Source organism: Cervus elaphus, chromosome 22, assembly GCF_910594005.1.
Source record: "Cervus elaphus chromosome 22, mCerEla1.1, whole genome shotgun sequence".
Taxonomy (NCBI): Eukaryota; Metazoa; Chordata; class Mammalia; order Artiodactyla; family Cervidae; genus Cervus; species Cervus elaphus.
In genome coordinates this window covers 32092400-32115782 of record NC_057836.1, presented here as the reverse complement: position 1 = coordinate 32115782, position 23383 = coordinate 32092400, and the positions used below count along the sequence as shown (strand labels likewise).

Below are 23383 nucleotides of genomic sequence, written 5' to 3'. Positions count from 1 at the left end.
CAGGAATCTGTATTTTCAACCAGTGCAGTCATCCCACAGGGTTCTGGGTTGCAAACCCCTGGCTAGTAGATAGATCAGTTGTTAAGACTCATCATTTTGTTTTCCCTGAGTGGGAAAATGCCTTCCCTAAAACGACTAAGATTGACAGTGGTAAAACCCATGTTTCCTGCTACCAGGAACGCTGGCTGTAGGGCTCTCAGAATTGAGTATTTCATTGGTAGCCAATAATTATTTGATTTTGCAGCCCTAGTAGGCAGTAATCTGAAATTTGGAAAATCCTACCACTGAATGATTAACTCCTTGCAATTCTTTCTTCTCTCCTGTTTTCCAAGCTGAAGACAGTTGTCCCAACAGTTTTTTTTTTTTTTGAATAGGTTATGGGATCGAACCCAGGTCTCCTGCATTGCAGGCAGGTTCTTTACCATCTGAGCCACCAGGAAAGCCCCAAGAATACTGGATTGGGTAGCCATTCCCTTCTCCAGGGGATCTTCCTGACCAAGGGATCGAACTCAGGTCTTCTTGCATTGCAGACAGATTCTTTACCCTCTAAGCCACCTGGGAAGCCCATGGACAGTTCATAGCTACCACCATAAGAACGCAGCCACCTGATGTTTCCAAAATGCTTTAGAGTCTTCAAAATGCTTGCTCCTGCTTTCTTTCCATGCAATACTCCTAAGCCAATGGTTGAAGAAGTATAATTCATAATCCCCATTTTATATCTTAGGAAACTAAGGTTAAAAGATATCAGGCAGGACTTCCTGGTGGTCCAGTGGTTAGGAATCTGCCTGCCAATGCCGCGGACACAGGTTCAATCCCTGGTCCAGGAAGATTCTGCATGCCAGAGGACAACTAAGCCCTCGAGTCACAATTACTGAGCCCATGCACCACACCTACTGAAGCCCACGTGCCTAGAGTAGGTGCTTGGCAGCAAGAGACGGCATTGAGAAGCCTGTGCACTGCAATGAAGAGCAGCCCCAGCTCACTGCAACTAGAGAAAGCCTGCTTGCAACAAAGAATATCCAGTGCAGTCAAAAATAAATAATTTTTGAGAATCTAATTAAAAAAGAAAGATATTAGGCAAATTGACCAAGGCTACAAGATCAATTAGCAGTACACCTATAACTGGTAACTGGCTATTCCTTTTCTCAAACAGTACTTTTAACTGTCTCTATCATCAAATTTAAAAATGTAAGCTAAGAAGTAAATTCTAACACATTTCGGGATATCCAAAATAAAGGAAATAGATGGGATAAAAAGGAAAAAGGATTCTGGTTAGAAATCAAAGGAGTGGGGAGAGAATATAAGAGACAAAGTAAATTCAAATGTCCTGTGGCCAAAGGGCTAATATAAATATATATGTATATGTGTACAGGCAAGCAGGAGAGCTTATCATTGAGATCATTTGAAACAATAAGTGCTATCCTTGCCACCTCATTTATGTTGGACTAGCATTCAGACTTAAAACTGATGCCTTTGTACTAATAACCAAATTAACAGAGCTCTGGTTTTTAAACACTGAAACATGAAAAAGAAAAAGCTATTCAAAATTTTTTGCTTTTAAAAAACCCCATGCCTTCATTCTCCTTGGCATCATGAGAAATACCCCCTCAGGAAATTAAAAACCATCCACCATTGTATGCCTATCTTATTTCCACGATACAATTACAGAAACACTAAAGATTAGAAGACAAAGGCTTAACTGTTTTAAGATAAATTTATTTCCTGTAAGAACACAGACTACCTCCTATATTTATACACCTTACAGATCCTAGGTAAAACAGATGGTGATAACAAAATAAACCTCTACTTAAACTGAACAATAGCAGAAAGTTAACACACAGTAGTTCCAAATTAGACAAAAAAAAAAAAAAGGAAACACACGTGTTTTCCTTACACCACTGTCTAACATGATTGGAAAACACACACAAGAGTGATCCACCCTAGGAGCTTTCTGTGTTGCCAGTCCTGGCGAAGAAGCTTCTCTATAAGATTTATTGAGTAGAAAGTTCAACCACTTCTAAAAGGGATAAACTACTTTGGTAAATACAATATATTGATCATTATGTTGTTTCAAGGGAGGGCTTGAGCTTGCTCATGGAAGCCAATGGATGGGTCAGAACTTGGGAGCTAACTTGAAAGAATTTTGAATTAACTTTCAGAAACACTTTCAAGGTGATTTAAGGACAGTCTTTTGGAATTGATTTTAAACAATGAAAACCAGGTTTAGTGTCTCCATATGGAAAACCAAAGTTTTAATTGGAAAAGCACTTAACGTTGTCTGCTATGTTACAGGAGTTCTTTTCTTGTGCAGTTTGTATTATTTTTAACCACTCTCTTTGTATAATCTTGCCCTGTGTTTACCCTACAGTTCCCTTTTGTTTCTTTGTCAACACACTCACTCCAGACAAGCAGATTCTATTATTTTAGCTTACTCGGTGGCTCTCAGATTGTTCATTGAGAAGATCACATCACATCTCACCACAGCTGCTGGCAACATGTCTTGTATGAAATAAACAAACAGATTTTATTTCTTCAATATAGAGTTAGCTAATTTATTTTATCAGCAAACTCAAATATCCTTTGGAAATTCTGAAAGGTTTTGAATTTAAGACACAAAACTATGCCAGTCTCTAAGGTCTTCTTTTAGGATGAGAAAAGGAACCTGAATATACATAATACTGTCTACACATAAGAAGAATTTTTGAAAATAATGAATACTCCACATACCATTTTTAATTACTAAGTTTTCACTATGAAAATTATTATACCAAGTGAAAACCTTGAAGTGTTTTCATTTGCAGCCCAAGGGCTTGGTGTCAGGCTCCCTGCTCAGTTTCAGGAGAGGCAATAGTGTACCACCCTGTTCATCTGATTGGTGCAAAGCTGGGTACATGACTTAGCAATGCCACTCGAAGGGACTTTACTAGAACCAAAAAGGTCCGTATAGTCAAAGCTATGGTTTTTCCCGTAGTCACGCATGGATGTGAGAGCTGGAACATAAAGAAAGCTGATCACCAAAGAACTGATGCTTTCGAACTCTGGTGCTAGAGAAGACTCTTGAGAGTTCCTTGGACAGCACAGAGATCAATCCTAAAGGAACTCAACCCTTGCTATTCATTGGAAGGGTTGATGCTGAAGCTGAAGCTCCAATACTTTAGCCACCTCTTGTGTAGAGCCGACTCACTGGACCCTGATGCTACGAAAGATTGAGGATGAGAGGAGAAGCGGGTGACAGAGGATAAGATAATTGGATGGCATCATTGACTCAATGGACATGAGTTTGAGCAAACTCTGGGAGATAGAGAAGGACAGGGAAGAGTGGCATGCTGCAATCCATGGGGTCACAAACAGTTGGACACGACTTAGTGACTGAACAACGACGACAGCAAAAAAAAGGTTTCTCTCTCTCTCTCTCTTCCCCTGAACTAAAAGGTACTAAAGAAATAAACAAATAAGTAAAAGTAATCTTAAGACTAACAAGTACCATCTTTACCAATGCATGTACAGGCCTGTGTGACAAGGAAGTCAACCTGCAAAAAATCAAAGCCAGAGATGGAAATGGCAGTGCCCCAATGACACCATTTCATCAGCCAGATCTCCTGGGCTTGAGTTAGAAATAGACTCTGACTTCCACTTTTACATGCTCAGGATTTCTGCCACTTGCCAACAAAATGACTCCTGTAAGTGTTTGCAGACAACAAAAATAGATGAAGTGTAGTCCCTCATTATATACGCTATTCATACAAAGTTACTTAAATCGAAAATGTGAACTTGATCTCTCTGCCTCCAGCCTCCCATCATGATCTTTTTTCTACTCTGCACCTTCTCTCACACACATGTCCACTGCCCTTCTCCTGTTCTCTCTGATCCACCTTGCCCTTTCCCAAATCCAACCCTATTGATAAGCAAAGTGCTGATAGAAATCATTTACATCTTAGTGTAAACATATTCACTTAACAATCCTCTTAGGGGCATTTACATGTTAAGATTGACCTCCAAGGGCAGACTAGAAATCATATTAGAGTTTCTCATGTTATCCTATTTTCTTTCTGCTCACACCACACTCCATCTCCCAGGCTAGAAAGCTCTAACATTTCACTCATCTTCTCCAGTCAATCTAACATCAAGTCCTAATTTTTAAAAATTCTTTTGCATTATTTTTAAATGTGCCCTTTTATCTCACTCAATTTTTTCTCAATTTAGCCTGAAGCAATTTCTACTGACTCCTAACTAGACTCACTGCCTGTCTTTTGGAGATGTTTTCTCCCAGTCTGTGGCTTGCCTTATCATCCTCTAAGTGTTGTCTATTGTGGAGCAGTTTTTAATTTTAATGAAGTTGAGCTTATCAATTATATCTTTCATGAATCATGCATTTTATATTGTATCAAGAAAGTCATCACCATATCCAAAAGCATCTAGGTTTGATCCTATGTTGTATTCTAGGAATTTTACAGTTTTTCACCTTACACTTAAGTCTGTGATCCATTCTGAGTTCATTTTTGTGAAGAGTGTAAGGTCTGTGTCAAGATTTAATTTTTCCATGTGGATGTTCAGTTGTTTCATCACCAGTTTTGACAAGATTATCTTTGCTCTATAGTATTGTCTTTGTTTCTTTGTCAAAGGTCATTTGACTACTTTCACGTGGGTCTATTTCTGGGTCCTTAATTCTGTTACATTGATTCTTCTATCAATAACACAGTCTCGCATACTGAAGATTTGTAGTAAGTCTTGAAGTTGCATAGTTTAAGTCCTTCAATTGTGTTCTCTCCCAATATCAAGTTGGCTGTTCTGGATCCTTTGCCTCCACATACAAACTTTATGATCAGTTTTCAATACTCATAAAATTACTAGCTAGAATTTTCACTGGCATTATATTGAATCTATAGATTAAGATGAGATAAACTGAAATCCTGACAGTGTTGTTTCTTCCCATGGACTGTCTTCCCATTTAATTATTCTTTGATATCATTCATCAAATTTTGTAGGTCTCTCACATAGATCTTGTATATATTTAAATCTACACCTAAGTATTTCATTTTGAAGGGGTGTTAATCCAAATTGTATTGCGTTTTTCATTTTAAATTTCACTTGATTATTGCTGGTATATAGGAAAGTGATTGACTTTTGTACTTTAACTTCATTTCCTGCAATCTTCCTAAAAATGCTTATTAGATTTAGAAGTTTGGTTTTGCTTTTATTTTTGTATTTTTGTCAATGCACTGGGGTTTTCACACAGATTATCGTGCCACCTGCCAACAGAGAGAATTTTACTGCTTCTCATCCAGTCTTAAACCTTTTATTTACTTTTCCTGTCTTATTACATTAGCAAGACCTTCCAGTACAATGTTGAAAAGAAGTGTTGAGAGGAGTCATCCTTGCCTTGCCTGTGATCCTAGTTGGAAAACTTCAAACTTCTCACCATTAAGTATGATGTTTTCTGGTAAATATTTTTTGTCACAAGTTGAGGATATTCCCCTGTAGTCCTAGTTTACTGGGAGTTTTTAACAAGAATGAGTGTTGGATTTCATCAAATGCATTGGTTTGTTTTTTTTTTTCTTTTCTTTTTTTTTTCGCGTCTATGATGTGATCATGTGATTTTTCTTTTTTAGACTGTTGATGTGATGGATGACATTAATTGATATAACAATGCTACATTAGCCTTGCATACCTGGGATAAATCCCACTTGAGCATGGAGTATAGTTCTTTTTATACAGTGTTGGATTCAATTTGCTATTATTTTGTTGAAGATTTTTACATCTATGTTTATGAGAGATATTGGTTTATAATTATATTTTCTTGTAATGTCTTTCCCTGGTTTTGAAATTTGGGTAATAAAAAATGGCCTCATAGAATGAATTAGGAGGTATTCCCTTTGTTTCCATTCTCTGAAAGAAATTATAGAGAACTTGTACAATTTCTTCCTTAAATATTTAGTAAAATTCATTAGTGAACACTTCTGATGCTGTCTTGTAAGGTTATTGCCTATTGATGCAATTTGTTTACTAGATGTCCACCTACTCACATTGTTTATTCCTTCATGTGTGAAAGTGAAATTGAAAGTCACTCAGTCGTGTCCGACTCTTTGTGACCCTATGGACTACAGGGTCCATGGAATTCTCTAGGCCAGAATACTGGAGTACGTAGCCTTTCCCTTCTCCAGAAGATCTTCCCAACCCAGGGATCAAACCCAGGTCTCCCACATTGCAGACTGATTCTTTACCAGCTGAGCTACAAGGAAAGCCCTTCGTGTGTGAGGTTTGGCAAATTATATCTTTCAAGGAATAGCTCCATTTCATCTAGGTTATCCAAGTTGTGAGCATAGAATTCATCATAATGTTCCTTTCTTATTCTTTTAAGGTCCATGGATCTACAGTGATGTCTATTCTTTCATTTCTAATGATAGCAACCTGTGCCCTCTTTTTTTTTTTTTTTTCCTTACTTTTGTTGTTCAGTCACCAAGTCTTTTAGCCTGGCTGAAAGATAATCAATTTTATTAATCTTTTCAAAGAAACAGCTTTTGGTTACACTGTTCTTTGCTATTGATTTCCCACTTTCAATTTCATTGATTTCTGCTCTAATTCTTATTTTTTTTCTTTTCACTGGTTTAATTTGGATTTAATTTACTCTTCCTTTTCTAGTCACCTAATGTGGAAACTTGAATGACAGAACTTAGACCTTTCTTCTTTTACTAATATATGCATTCAATGCTGTATGTTTCCAAAGCACTGCTTCTACTACATCCCACACATTTTGACAACTCATATTTTCATTTCATTTTCAAAATAATTTTAATCATAAATAAATTTAATAATTTTTCTTGAGCTTTTTTCTTTGTCTTATGTGATGGGGGTTGCTTAATCTCCACATATTTGGGGATTTTTTAGTCAGATTTCTAGTTTAATCCATTGTGATCTGAGGGCAGATTTTGTATAATTTCTATTCGTTTAAGTTTTTCAAGATGTGTTTTATGGCCCCAAATGTGGTCTGTCTTGATGAAAGTTTCATGTGAACTTGAGAAGAATGTGTTTTCTTCTGTTTTAGATGTAGTCTATAGACGTCAATTATATCCAGCTGATTGATGGTGTGTTGAGTTCAACTATGTCCTTACTGATTTTCTGCCTGTTGGATCAGTATGTTTCTGACAAAGGGATGTTGAAATCTACAACCATGATAGTGGCTTCATTACTTCTCCTTGCAAGGCTACCAGTTGCTGCCTCATATAGATTAATGCTCTGCTGTTAGTCACATACATATATTGTTATACCTTCTTAAAGAACTGACGCTTTGTTATTATGTATGCATTTATTCATCCTTGATAACTTTCTTTGCTTTGAAGAGTGCTTTTTCTGAAATTAATACAGACCATCTGTTTTCTTTTGCTTAGTGTTAGCATGACGTATTTTTCTATATTCATTTATTTTTAATATACATGTGACTTTGTATTTAAAGTGGATTTCTTGTAGACAACATATAGTTGGTTCTTAGTTTCATATGATGCACTCTGACAATATTTGTCTTTGTATTGGTTCATTTAGACCATGGACATTCAAGTGATTACTGATATTATTGGATTAATAGCTACCACATTTGTTGTTTTATATTTGTTACCTTTAGTCTTTGTTCCTATTTTTATCTTCCACTCTTTTTCTGCCTTTGTGGTTTTAATGAGCATTTCATACTATTCCACTTTCTTTCCTTTTCTACATGTCAATTATACATTCCCTGGAGTTTGCAATACACTTTTGCAACTAATCCAAGTCTAGTTTTGACTAACACTATACCATTTCATGGGTAGTGTATCTTATAATAATAAAATAATGCTAATTCCTTCCTACCATACCTTTTATCCTTGCTGTTATTAATTTCACTTATGCATAAGCATATGTAAATGATATATACATGTTTATACATATTTCAGTATACTGTTGCTATTGTTTTCTTGAACAAATTATCTGTTAGATCAAATAAGAATAAGAAAAATAAGAATTTTTATTTTACCTTCATTTATTCCTTGTTTAGTGCTCATCCTTTCTTTATATAGATCTGAGGTTCTAACCAATATTGTTTTCTTTCTCTCTAAAGAACTTCTTTTAATACTTCTTGTATGGCAGATGTGCTAGGAACACAGTCCCTTGGTTTTTGTTTGTCTGAGAAAGTCTTTATCTCTCCTTCACTTTTGAAGGATAATTTTGCAGAGCAGAGAATTCAAGGTTGGTAGTTTTTTTTCTTTCAATACTTTATTTTGCTCTGCTGTCTTCTTGCTTGCATACTTTCTGAGGAAATTTTGGATGTGATTCTTGTCTTTGTTCTTCTATAGCTATTTTTTTCTCCCTGTGGCTACTTACAGGATTTTCTCTTTATCTTTAATTTTATTTAGTTTGAAAATAATATTCCTCTATGTAGCTTTTTGGCATTTATCCTGCTTGTTGTTCTCTGAGTTTTCTAGATCTGGGTTTGGTGTCTGACAATAATTTGGGGGAATTCTCAGTTGTTTTAAATATTTCTACAGTTTATTTCTCTCTCATTATGTGTACATTTCATCTTCTGTGGTTGTCCCATAGTTCTTGTATATTCTGTCTTGTTTTTTAGTCTTTGTTTTTTGGTTTTGGAGGTTTCTATTGATACGTCCTCAATCTCAAACATTCTTTCTTCAGTTATATCCAGTCTACTAATAAGCTCATCAAAGTCATTCTTTATTTTTGTACAGTGTTTTGATTTCCAGCATTTCTTTACTGTTCTTTCTTAGGAATTCTGTCTACATTGTTAAGCTGTTTTTGCTTGCTGTATATCTTTACTCATAGAGTCCTTAGCATTGTTGTTTTTGTTGTTTAATTGCTAAGGCATGTCCAACTTTTTGTGACCCCATGGACTATAGCCTTCCAGGGTCCTGTGTCCATGGGATTTCCCATCCAAGAATACTAGAGTGGGTTGCCATTTACTTTTCCAGGGGATCTTCCCAACCCAGGCATCGAATGTGTGTCTCCTGCATTAGCAAATGGATTCTTTACCACTGAGCCACCAGGGAAGCCCAGCCCTTAGCATATTAATCATAATTGTTTTAAATTCTCAGCCTGATAATTTCAACATCCCTGCCATGTCTGGTTCTGAGAAGACAGACAGCCAGCTTGCTCTTCAAGTTGTGTTTTTGCCTTTTAGTATGCCTTGTAACTTTTTCTTGATAGAAGGACATGATGGATCGGGTAAAAGCAATTGCTGTAAATATGCCTTTAGTAATATGATGCTAAGATTTGGGGACAGGGAAGGTATGGGAAGAGGGGAAGTGATCTGCAGTCCTATGATTGGGTCTCAGTGTTACAATGAGCCTGTACCTCTAGAGAGTGAACTTAACAGTGTTTCTCAGTTCTCCGCCCTCCACCATTAGGTGGGAAATGACTGTTATAGCTGACTAGAGCCGAGTGCTTCATTTCTGCCAGGTCAGTTTGGTTCTGCTAATACTCCATCAGGTTAGGCTCTGGTTAACCAGTCTTTTCAGAGCCCAGGACTTAAGAAGACAGAAAGCTCAGGCATATTTCAAATTTTTTTATTTTCCTTCCCTTTTCAATAGCACGAGGGGACTTTCTGCACTATTTACTGTGAGACTCCCATTGAGTTCTTGGAGATAAAACTCACAAAAGCATGTGTGTTGTGGGAGTGGCTCTGATGACTAGATTCCCCTGGAGTTTTTATGTCTCATACTGGTCCACACTGAGCATCCAGAAATTCATCAGTTACACTCAAGTTTTCTTATCCCAGTGGTACTGGTTCCACTGGCAGTTCTCACTCATGGGTCTCTACTTCAGTAAGCTGTGATTCCTATATCTGCCTGTCTGTCTCTCCAATCTTGGGGACAATGCTTTGCCCTTTGTCCTCATCTATCTTCAGATCAAGAAGAGTTTTTCATTTTTCAGTCTGTTCAGCTTTTCCCTTGTTAAACAGAATATCAACGTCGAAGCTCTTTACATGCAAAACCAGAAATCCAAATTTTCTTGATACAACATCCTTAATGAATCAGTAATTTTTAAATAGAATGCCTAAACCAAAAGAAACATCAAACAGTTGTGTTTCTTAAGTAGATAGGCTCTGACTACTTAATAAATATTTATGTCCCAGCATCTTATCAGCCATTTTGAAAAGGAATAACACACATCAATTGAAATGAAAGGTTTTTTTTTAAATAACTACAATTATTTAGCAAGAGGATATATAAACCTACAGTGTATAAACCTACAACACAACTTCAAAAAACCTTAAAATGAGATTGAATTCCACCTCTTTCATTTTCTATTCCACATTGCTTGCAATGTGCATTTGTTTTCTATCACAGCTCAGTTCAGTTGCTCAGTCATGTCTGACTCTTTGCGACCCCATGAATCACAGCACGCCAGGCCTCCCTGTCCATCACAAACTCCTGGAGTTTACTCAAACTCATGCCCATTGAGTCAGTGATGCCATCCAGCCATCTCATCCTCTGTCATCCCCTTCTCCTCCTGCCTCCAATCCCTCCCAGCATCAGGGTCTTTTCCAATGAGTCAACTCTTCGCATGAAGTGGCCAAAGTTTTAGAGTTTCAGCTTCAGCATCAGTCCTACCAATGAACACCCAGGACTGATCTCCTTTAGGATGGACTGGTTGGATCTCCTTGCAGTCCAAGGGACTCTCAAGAGTCTTCTCCAGCACCGCAGTTCAAAAGCATCAATTTTTTTGGCGCTCAGCTTTCTTCACAGTCCAACTCTCACATCCATACATGACCACTGGAAAAACCATAGCCTTGACCAGACGGACCTTTGTTGGCAAAGTAATGTCTTTGCTTTTTAATATGCTATCTAGGTTGGTCATAACTTTTCTTCTAAGGAGTAAGAGTCTTTTAATTTCATGACTGCAGTCACCATCCACAGTGATTTTGGAGCCCAGAAAAGTAAAGTCTGACACTGTTTCTACTGTCTCCCCATTTATTTCACATGAGGTGATGGGACCAGATGCCATGATCTTAGTTTTCTGAATGTTAAGCTTTAAGCCAACTTTTTCACTCTCCTCTTTCACTTTCATCAAGAAGCTTTTCAGTTCCTCTTCACTCTCTGCCATAAGGGTGGTGTCATTTGCATATCTGAGGTTATTGATACTTCTCCCGGCAATCTTGATTCCAGCTTGTGCTTCTTCCAGCCCAGCATTTCTCATGATGTACTCTGCATATCAGTTAAATAAGCAGGGTGACAATACACAGCCTTGACGTACTCCTTTTCCTATTTGGAACCAGTCTGTTTTCCCATGTCCAGTTCTAACTGTTGCTTCCTGACCTGCATACAGGTTTATCAAGAGGCAGGTCAGGTGGTCTGGTATTCCCATCTCTTTCAGAATTTTCCACAGTTTATTGTGATACACACAGTCAAAGGCTTTGGCCTAGTGAATAAAGCAGAAATAGATGTTTTTCTGGAACTCTCTTGCTTTTTTGATGATCCAGTGGACATTGGCAGTTTGATCTCTGGTTCCTCTGCCTTTTCTAAAACCAGCTTGAACATCTGGAAGTTCTCGGTTCACTATTGCTGAAGCCAGGCTTGGAGAATTTTGAGCATTACTTTACTAGCATGTGAGATGAGTGCAATTGTGCAGTAGTTTGAGCATTCTTTGGGATTGCCTTTCTTTGGGGTTGGAATTAAAACTGACCTTTTCCAGTCCTATGGCCACTGCTGAGTTTTCCAAATATGCTGGCATATGCAGCACTTTCACAGCATCATCTTTCAGGATTTGAAATAGCTCAACTGGAATTCCATCACCTCCACTAGCTTTGTTCATGATGATGCTTCCTAAGGCCCACTTGACTTTGCACTCCAGGATGTCTGGCGCTGAGAGAGTGATCACACCATTGTGATTATTTGGCTCATGAAGTTTTTTTGTACAGTTCTTTGTGTATTCTTGCCACCTCTTCTTAATATCTTCTGCTTCTGTTAAGTCCATACCATTTCTGTCCTTTATCAAACCCATCTTTGCCTGAAATTTTCCCTTGATATCTCTAATTTTCTTGAAGAGTTCTCTAGTCTTTCCCATTCTGTTGTTTTCCTCTGTTTCTTTGCATTGATCACTGAGGAAAGCTTTCTTATCTCTCCTGGCTATTCTTTGGAACTCTGCATTCAAATGGGAATATCTTTCCTTTTCTCCTTTGCTTTTTGCTTCTCTTCTTTTCACAGCTATTTGTAAGGCCTCCTCAGACAACCATTTTACCTTTTTGCATTTCTTTTCCATGGGGATGGTCTTGATCCCTGTCTCCTGTACAATGTCACGAACCTCCGTTCATAGTTCATCAGGCTCCCTGCCTATCAGATCTAGTCCCTTAAATCTATTTCTCACTTCCACTGTATAGTCATAAGGGATTTGATTTAGGTCATACCTGAATGGTCTAGTGGTTATCCCTACCTTCTTCAGTTTAAGTCTGAATTTGGCAATAAGGAGTTCATGATCTGAGCCACAGTCAGCTCCTGGTCTTGTTTTTCTGACTGTACAAGAGCTTCTCCATCTTTGGCTGCAAAGAATATAGTCAATCTGATTTTGGTGTTGACCATCTGGTGATGCCCATGTGTAGAGTCTTCTCTTGTGTTGTTGGAAGAGGGTGTTTGCTATGACCAGTGCGTTCTCTTGGCAAAACTCTATTAGCCTTTGCCCTGCTTCATTCTGTACTTCAAGGCCAAATTTGCCTGTTACTCCAGGTGTTTCTTGACTTCCTACTTTTGCATTCCAGTCCCCTATAATGAAAAGGACATCTTTTTTGGGTGTTAGTTCTAAAAGGTCTTATAGGTCTTCATAGAACTGTTCAACTTCAGCTTCTTCAGTGTTACTAGTTGGGGCATAGGCTTGGATTACCGTGATATTGAATGGTTTGCCTTGGAAATGGACAGAGATCATTCTGTTGTTTTTGAGATTGCATCCAAGTACTGCATTTTGGACTCTTTTGTTGACTATGATGGTTACTCCATTTCTTCTAAGGGATTCCTGCCCACAGTAGTAGATCATCTGAGTTAAATTCACCCATTCCAGCGCAACCACAAAAAAACTCAGCTTTGCAAAGTTATGACATCATCAAAAGGAACATGGCACAATCTAATGTTGAATTAGCAATTTGCGTAAAGCTAGGTGTTTGTGCAGTCTGGGAAACATGAAATATTTTGTTTCTTCAAGAATTTAGAATACCCTACAGTGCATCTGGAAAAGGTCAGTTTTCATTTCAACCCCAAAGAAAGGCAATGCCAAAGAATGTTCAAACTACTGCACAATTGCGCTCATCTCACATACTAGCAAAGTAATGCTCAAAATTCTCCAAGCCAGGCTTCAACAGTACGTAAACTATGAACTTCCAGATGTTCAAGCTGGATTCAGAAAAGGCAAATGAACCAGAGATCAAATTGTCAACATCTGTTGGATCGCTGAAAAAGTGAGACAGTCAGAAAAATGTCTACTTTTGCTTTATTGACTATGTCAAAGCCTTTGGCTGTGTGGATCACAACAAACTGTGGAAAATTCTGAAGAGATGGGAATACCAGACCACCTGACCTGCCTCTTAAGAAATCTGTATGCAGGTCAAGAAGCAATAGTTAGGACTGCACATGGAACAACAGACTGGTTCCAAATAGGAAAAGGAGTACGTCAAGGCTGTATATTGTCACCCTGCTTATTTAACTTATATGCAGAATACATCATGAGAAATACTGGACTGGATGAAACAGAAGCTAGAATCAAGATTTCCAGGAGAAATATCAATAACATCAGATATGCAGATGACAACACCCTTATGGCAGAAACACTGAAGAAGAACTAAAGAGCCTCTTGATGAAAATGAAAGAGGAAAGTGAAAAGGTTGGCTTAAAACTCAACATACAGAAAACTAATATCGTGGCATCCAGTCCCATCACTTCATGGCAAATAGATGGGGAAACAATGGAATCAGTTACTGACTTATTTTGGTGGGGGTGCAGGTGGAGACTCCAAAATCACTGCAGGTGGTGACTGCAAGCCATGAAACTAAATGACACTTGCTCCTTAGAAGAAAAGTTATGACCAACCTACCCAGCATATTAAAAAGCAGAGACATTACTTTGCCAACAAAGGTCCATCTAGTCAAAGCTATGATTTTTCCAGTAGTCATGTATGGATATGAGAGTTGGATTATAAAGAAAGCTGAGTGCCAAAGAATTGATGCTTTTGAACTGTGGTGATGGAGAAGACTCTTGAGAGTCCCTTGGACTGCAAGGAAATCCAACCAGTCCATCCTAAAGAAAATCAGTCCTGAATGTTCATTGGAAGGACTGATGCTGAAGCTGAAACTTCAATACTTTGGCCACCTGACATGAAGAACTGACTCATTTGAAAAGACCCTGATGCTGAGAAAGATTGAAGGTGGGAGGAGAAAGGGAAGACAGAGGATGAGATGGTTGGATGGCATCACAAACTCAAGGTACATGAGTTTTAGTAAGCTCCGGGAGTTTGTGATGGACAGGAAAGCCTACCATGCTGCAGTCTATAAGGTGGCAAAGAGTTGGACACAACTAAGTGACTGAACTGAACTAAACAGTGCATCTGAGGCTGGCTGCAGTGCCCTGAATGTGAAAGTGAAAGTGTTGATCACTCACTAATGTCTGACTCTTTGAGATCCCATTGATTGCAGCTCTATGGACAGCAGAGTCTGGAGAGCCACAGTCCATGGGGTCGAAGAGAGTCTCATATGGCAGAGCAACTAACCTCTTAGACTGCAGCCCTGTAACCAGGCTTGTCTCTCCACGGAATTCTCCAGGCAAGAATACTGGAGTGGGTAGCCATCCCTTCTCCAGGGGATCTTCCCGACCCAGCAATCAAACCCGGGTGTCTAGCATTACAGGCAGATTCTTTACTTCTGAGTTACTAGGGAAGCCCACAAAGGGAACCATGCTGCATGAACAGGGACTTGAACCCTGGTTCCCCAGGTTAGAAGTCTGATGCTCTACCAGTTGAGCTATTCAAGCAGTGCCCTGGGGTTTGATAAATGGTACATCTACCCAAAGCACTCATATGCGGTTGTAAACAGTTATGAGATCCAACTAAAATAAATAAATAAATTTTTTTAAAGTTATGACAACTATCTTTATATCATCCTATGAAATGATCTTCAGTATCTTGTTAAGTAAGGTGGGAAGGAAAAAGATAAAGCATACTAGCAAAAGAAGGCAAAAGATGAATATAAATACATTTTTCTTATGTTTAAAAACTGGGAGGAGAAATCAAAATTGCTCCCAAAACTCACCCACAGACACAAGAGAGTGACAGAGCAGAGGATTCTGAGACAAAAGTTAGGTTTTTTTAACTACATCTTGCTTTTTGGATTTGACTTAGAAAACATATACAAATGTTACTTAATTATTAACAAATTTTAAAAACAATTTCTAAAAATAGAAAGCTAAATGAAGCAAATAAACTTAACTGCATGTTGATTTTGTGTCATAACCACACAGAGAGTAACTACCTCATGTGATTTTAAAACAAAACTAGTAGTAAATAATTCAAAGGTATTAAGAACTAGAAAAACATATTAAGCTATTGCCATTTATCATATTCTTGTTGGTAGTGTTGATATTGTTACTCTGAGACTATTTTGTGTGTACTGTGGGTTAAAACAAATTAACGTTAATGTTGTTGAGAACTTAACATGATAGAAAGTAAATACAGATGTAAATAATGTAAGAGTAAAGAAAGGAATCTTAGTCCTATAGTTAAGTTGGGAGAGTGAAAAAGAGTTCATGAAAATATTTTCTATTTTTCTTGTTATGATTTCTCAGATATACCCATTTAAAAGTGGACATTTAATTTGCAAATACATGGAGTTTCTGAAGTATCTTTTATACTAATTCCTCATTTTGATATTCAGTTCAGTTCAGTCACTCAGTCGTGTCCATCTCTTTGCAACCCCATGGACTGCAGCACGTCAGGCCTCTCTGTCCATCACCAACTCCCGGAGTTTACTGAAACTCATGTCCATTGAGTCAGGGATGCCATCCAAGCATCTCATCCTCTGTCGTCCCCTTCACCTCCTGCCTTCAGTCTTTCCCAGCATCAGGGTCTTTTCAAATGAGTCAGCTGTTCGCATCAGGTGGCCAAAATATTGGAGTTTCAATTTCAACATCAGTCCTTCCAATGAATATTCAGGACTGATTTCCTTTGGGATGGACCTGTTGGATCTCCTTGCAGTCCAAGGGACTCTCAAGAGTCTTGTCCAACACCACAGTTCAGAAGCATCAATTTTTATATTAATTTCTCATTTAAATGCTTCTTTTCTGCAATCACCCTCTGTAGTTTTTTTGGTCTTCTAACTTTATTGAGGCTTTCAATGGCTAAGTCAAAGAGCTCTCTTGGCAAATGTCACATTGCACTTGAAAATACGAGGGTTATTTTCAAATATCTTTTGATATTGATTTCTAATATAATTCCACATGATAAGAGAACAAACTGTATGATTTCAATACCTTTAGACCATGAAATTTCTGCACTTTGTTTTATGGCCCTGGATATATTCCACTGTCTTCTAGTTTATAGTCTATGAGAACTTGAATAGAACTCATATCCTACTGTTGTGTGAAAATTGTATAAATGTTAATCATATTGAGTTGGTTCATGGTGCTTTTCAGGTCTACTATATCTTTCTACTTTGTGATATATTCATTCTATTAATTTTTGAGAGTCTGATATTGAAAATCCAACTAAAAATCTTAATTTATCTATTCAAAAAAATTATAACACATAGTGTAACTGTATGTAACTTTGTTCTATATGTTCCAAGGTTTCTGTAAATGCATTATCATACTCCCACAATTTAAAAATTAAAAAATAAAGAGAAAAAATGAGTTCATGAAATATGTTGTCTTAAAATATACCTATGTTTCTTAACTCTAGCCCTAAAGTGGCACCCAGCATCAATCCAAGCCTACAGAGGACAGCCAGTATGACACTGGTTAGTCAATTTCTTTTCCCTTTAGTGAAGAGAGTATCTTCTGGGTCCTCCTGGGAAACAGGCAACTGATGGGTTCTCTAGTTTTGTATAATTAATCCACACCAGTCTACCCACTTCTATTAGCCTTTTAAATCACTTTCTCAATCCTCAGCTAAGACAGTCCCAGAATCTCAATTTCATTTATTGTAGATTGTTTTTTCTTCCACAAGCTTCAAGGAGCCAACCACCCCAGCAGTGCATTAGGAATGGTTCCAGGTGTACTTATCTGAACATTAGGTCGTGATAAATGGAAGGATAAGCCCAACCAATGTACCCTCACTTATCCCACTTTATATTTGTCCCTCAGCTCCAGCACTTTGAAGTCCATTCCAAAACATTTTACCTCGCTTTCTGCCAAAATATATTAGCCAGATCCTGCAGGTTTGGGGGTGACTAAGCCCTTTTCCTCCCACAAAATGAACAATAATTCCCAGTTGGCCCATGCTGAGACCTAATTTTAGTTATTGGTTTAGAAGGTTGTAAGGGCAGATCCAAGGAGGGCAAGTGTCATCTTATGAAGTTGCTGCCTCAGATGAGGACTTTGCATGGTTTCCAGGCAATGGGGAATGGGGGAGTGGGTCAGTCTACTGGAAAATTGGGAAACTGAGAGTTGGGAAATTTTCAAGTACATCTGTTGGGGGAGACACTGACTGAAACCGCCCACCCTGGCCAGGCACTACAGTAACAATTTGCATGAGCGCTTCCTGGTAAGAAGCATGGAATTAACAAGCCACCACCAACCAGAAGAATTCAAGAAAGATCAAAAGGAGACACCGGTCCTTAAGTCCTACCAACCTCCCAGAATCCTTCTTATTGGCAGAGCAGTGCAACACTACCAGGAAGGACCTTGAGTCAGGCTGATTGGCCAGAGATGACCCCGAAACAAACCCCATCACCATAAAACCTGGGACTGCAAGCCGCATGGCAGAGGAGTTCTTCCAGTTTCCCGCACCCCACTGCTTTCCTCCTGAGCACCCCTTCCCAGTAAAGTCTCTTGTTTTGTCAGAACATGTGTCTCCCTGGATAATTCATTTCCAAGTGCTACACAACAGCCTACTCTTGGTTCCTGGAAGGGGTTCCTCTTCCTGCAACATATCCACTCAACATTCCTGTCTTACTGCTACATCTCTAGGGCCTCAGCCCTTCCCTAAGGGTCTTGACTTGAGTATAGAAGACTTTATTGGTGCCATATACAGTCTTCTTTCTAACTCTATTAATCTCACAATTAGGTCCAAGGCCTAATTTTCGGTACCATCTTCCCTCTTGCTTCAGAATGTAAGGTTCTCTGTAAATGCTACCGCAGAGGCCTCTGGCTTTCACACTGCAGCTTAAGTTGACAGCTGACTGACTTGAATCAGTTATTTTCTTTCTTTGGCATTTAGCAACAAGCAGCCAAATTCAAATTTTCTATGATTATTATTGCCCTTTTACCTCTTAATTACTTGAGAAGCTGTATTAACAGTGCATCTTCTCTAGTATTCCTATGACAGTCAACCACAGGTCTCACTAATTGTGATGTTACAACATACCAAGCGCTGTGTCATCATCACACTTCCATCAGAAACATTAATTACGGTTGCCATCTGGTCAAGAGCTATCCAGTCTCAGAACCCCACTCATATATCAGCAGTTTTGTCTGCTTGTCCTCCCAGAAGCAAGTACTGGTTGAAGCATTCGGTGCAAGTAGTTTATCTGTGAGGTGATCCTAGGAAATACCAGTACAGTAGGGGTGTAAGTTAAGAAAGAAAAATAACCTGTGGCCTGGTACTGGAGATAGAAAAAGGCTAAAATGTCATTAAAATAAGAAGTTAAGTATCCTCAGAAAAAGAACTACTTTGATTTCAACGGAAAGTAAAGGGAAAAATCAAAAGGGGGGGGAAAGAGAATAAAAGAAGTTTTATTTAATTCCAAAACTATTTGATTTTAAAAACTTAAAGTAGCAGAAGTTATTAATGATTTTTAAAGCCCTTTATAATGTACTTTATATTATTTCATTAATTTTCAAGGTCTAAATTGTATTAGTCAGTGATGCAGCCTCTAGACTATGCATTTCCTGAAACTGTGTTAGCATTTTTTAAGATTCTATTGTGATGCCTGCTGTAAGATTGGCAATATTTAAATAATTCTGGCTTGTAGCACATCATTGCAAGCTGTGAATTTATTAAATTTGAAAAGACACAGGCAAAGATTCATTTTTTTAATTAATTTATTTTTTATTGAAGAATAATTGCTTTACAGAATTTTGCTGTTTCCTGTCAAACCTCAACATGAATCAGCCATGAGTATACATATATCCCCTCCCTTTTGAAACTTTCTCCCATCTCCCTCCCCATCCCACCCCTCTAGGTTGGTACAGAGCCCCTGTTTGAGTTTCCTGAGCCACACAGCAAATTCCTCTTGGCTCTCTATTTTACATATTGTAATGTAAGTTTCCATGTTACTCTTTCCATACATCTCACCCTCTCCTCTCCTCTCCCCATGTCCATAAGTAAATTCTATATGTCTGTTTCTCCACTGTTGCCCTGTAAATAAATTCTTCAGTACCATTTTTCTAGATTCAGTATATATGTGTTACAATACAGTATTTATCTTTCTCTTTCTGACTCATTTCACTTTGTATAATAGGTTCTAGATTCATCCACCTCATTAGAACTGACTCAAATGTGTTCCTTTTTATGGCTGAGTAATATCCCACTGTGTATATATACCACAAATTCTTTATCTATTCATCTGTTGATGGACCTCTAGGTTGCTTCCATGTTCTAGCTATTGTAAATAGTGCTACAGTGAATGGGAAACATGTGTCTCTTTCAATTTTGGATTCCTCAGGGTATATGCCTAGGAGTGGGATTGCTGGGTCATACAATGGTTTTATTCTTAGTTTTATAAGGAATCTCCATTCCGTCTTCCATAGTGGCTGTATCAATTTTACGTTCCCACCAACAGTGCAAGAGCGTTCCCTTTTCTCCACACCCTTTCCAGTGTTTATTGTTTGTAGACTTTTTGAAGAGGGCCATTCTGACAGGTGGTATCTCATTGTGGTTTTGATTTGCATTTCTCTAATAATGAGTGATGTTGAGCATCTTTTCATGTGTTTGTTAGCCATCTGTATATCTGCTTTGGACAAATCTCTGTTTAGGTCTTTTTCCCACTTTTTGATTCAGTTGTTTGTTTCTCTGGTATTGAGTTGTATGAGCTGCTTGTATATTTTGGAAATTAATTCTTTGTCAGTTGTTTCATTTGCCATTATTTTCTCCCATTCTGAGGGCTGTCTTTTCACTTTGCTTATAGTTTCCTTTGCTGTGCAAAAGATTTTAAGTTTAATCAAGTCCCACCTGTTTACTTTTGTTTTTATTTCCATTATTCTAGGAGGTGAGTCATAGAGGATCTTGCTTTGATTTATGTCATTGAGTGTTCTGCCTGTATTTTCCTCTAAGAGATTTATAGTTTCTGGTTTTACATTTAGGTCTTTAATCCATTTTGAGTTTATCTTTGTGTATGGTGTTAGGAAGTGTTCTAATTTCATTATTTTACACGTAGCTGTCCAATTTTCCCAGCACCATTTATTGAAGAGGCTGTCTTTGCCCCATTGTATATTCTTGCCTCCTTTGTCAAAAATAAGGTACCTATAGGTGCATGGGTTTATTTCTGGACTTTCTATCTTTTCCCATTGGTCTATATTTCTGTTTTTGTGCCAGTACCATACTGTCTTGATGACTGTAGCTTTGTAGTATAATCTGAAGTCAGGAAGTTTGATTCCTCCAACTCCATTCTTCTTCTTAAGACTGCTTCAGCTATTTCAGGTCTCTTGTGTTTCCATATAAATTGTGAAATTTTTTGTTCTAGTTCTGTGAAAAATGTCATTGGTAATTTGATAGGGATCACACTGAATCTGTAGATTGCATTTGGCTGTATAGTCATTTTCACAGTTTTGATTCTTCCTACCCAGGAACATGGGATATTTCTCCATCTGTTTATGTCATCTTTGATTTCTTTCATTAGTGTCTTATAATTTTCTGGTACAGTTCTTTTGTCTCCTTAAGTAGGTTTATGCCTAGATATTTAATTCTTTTTGTTGCAATGGTGAATGGGATTGATTCCTTAATTGCTCTTTTTGATTTTTCATTATTAGTATATAAAAGAGCAAGTGATTTTTGTGTATTGATTTTGTATCTCACAGCTTTGCTAAATTCACTGATTAGCTCTAGTAGTTTTCTGATACTATCTTTAGGGTTTTCTATGTACAGTATCATGTCATCTGCAAACAATGAGAGCTTTACTTCTTTTCCAATCTGGGTTCCTTTTATTTCTTTTTCTTCTCTGATTGCTGTAGCTAGGGCTTCCAGAAGTATGTTGAATAATAGTGGTGAAAGTGGACACCATTTTCTTGTTCCTGATCTTAGAGGGAATGCTTTCAGTTTTTCACCATTGAGAACAATGTTTGCTATAGGCTTATTACATAGGAGAAGGCAATGGCAACCCAGTCCAGTACTCTTGTCTAGAAAATCCCATGGACAGAGGAGCCTGGTGGGCTGCAGTCCATGGGGTCACGAAGAGTCGGACACAACTGAGCGACTTCACTTTCAATTTTCACTTTCATGCATTGGAGAAGGAAATGACAACCCACTCCAGTGTTCTTGCCTGGAGAATCCCAGGGGTGGGGGAGCTTGGTGGGCTGCCGTCTATGGGGTCACACAGAGTCCGATACGACTGAAACGACTTAGCAGTAGCAGCATCACATATGGCCCTTTACTATGTTGAGGTATGTTCCTTCTCTGCCCATTTTTTGGAGAGTTTTAATCATAAATAGGTGCTGAATTTTGTCAAAGGTTTTTTCTGCATCTATTGAGATGATCATATGGCTTTTCTTTCGATTTGTTAATATGGGTATCACATTGATTGATTTCTGTTTATTGAAGGATACTTGCACCCCTGGAATAAACCCAACTTAATCATGATGTATGAGCTTTTTTATGTGTTGCTGAATTCTGTTTCCTAAAATTTTGTTGAGGATTTTTGTATCTATGGTCTTCAGAGATATGGGCCTGTAGTTTTTGTTTTTGTGTTGTCTTTGTCTGATTTTTCAAGTAGTCATGTATGGATATGAGAATTGGATTATAAAGCTTAGCACCAAAGAATCGATGTTTTTGAACTGTGGTGTTGGAGAAGACTCTTGAGAGTCCCTTGGACTGCAAGGAGATCCAACCAGTCCAGCCTAAAGGAAATCAGTCCTGAATATACATTGGAAGGACTGATGTTGAAGCTGAAATTCCAATACTTTGGCCACCTGATGGGAAGAACTGACTCATTTGTAAAGACCCTGATGCTGGAAAAGATTGAAGGTGGGAGGAGAAGGAGATGACAAAGGTTGAGATGGTTGGATGGCATTACCAACTCAATGGACATGAGTTTGAGTAAACCCTGGGAGTTGATGATGGACAGGGAGGCCTAGTGTGCTGCAGTCCATGAGGTTCGCAAAAAGCCGGTCGCGACTAAAGCAACTGAACTGAACTGACTGAACTGTCTGGTTTGGGTATCAGGGTAATGGTGGCCTCGTAGAATGAATTAGGAAGTGTTCCTTCCTGTGCAATTTTTTAAAAGAGTTTTAGAAGGATAGGCATTAGCTCTTCTCTAAATGTTTGATAGAATTCTCCTGTGAAGCCATCTGGTCCTGGGCTTTTGTTTTGGGGGAAATTTTTGATCACAGCTTCAATTTCAGTGCTTACAATTGGGTTGTTCATAATTTCTATTTCTTCCTGGTTCACTCTTGGAAGATTGAACTTTCCCAAGAATCTGTCCATTTCTTCCACATTATCTATTTTATTGCCATATAGTTGTTCATAATAGTCTCTTATAATCCTTTCTATTTCTGCTTTGTCTGTTGTAACCCCTCTTCTTTCATTTCTAATTTTATTGATTTGATTCTTCTCTCTTTTTTCTTTGATGAGTCTGGCTAAGGGTTTGTCAATTTTGTTTATCTTCTCAAAGAACCAGCTTTTAGTTTTATTAATCTTTACTTATTTCTTTCATTTCTTTTTCATTTCTTTCTGCTCGGATCTTTATTATTTCTTTCATTCATACTAATTTTGGGAGTTTTTTTCTTCTTCTTTTTCCAGTTGCTTTAGGTGTAAAGTTAGGTTGTCTATTCAATGTGTTCCTTGTTTCTTGAGGTAAGATTGTATTGCTATAATCTTCCCTCTTAGAACTGCTTTTGCTGCATCCCATAGGTTTTGAGTTGTGTTTTCATTGCCATTTGTTTCTAGAAATTTTTTGATTTCCCTTTTGATTTCTTCTGTAATCTGTTGGTTATTTGGAAACATGATGTTTAATCTCCATGTGTTTGTCTTTCTTACAACTTTTTTTTCTTGTAATTGATATCCA

At 37.9% G+C, this 23383-nt stretch overlaps 1 non-coding gene across 1 annotated transcript; it reads right to left on the bottom strand.

Moving 5' to 3' along the window:
* Positions 1–14911: 14911 nt before the first annotated feature.
* Positions 14912–14984, bottom strand: TRNAR-UCU. Its single transcript has one exon. It is a non-coding gene; the product is annotated as a tRNA-Arg (tRNA).
* Between the last annotated feature and the right edge of the window lie 8399 nt (positions 14985–23383).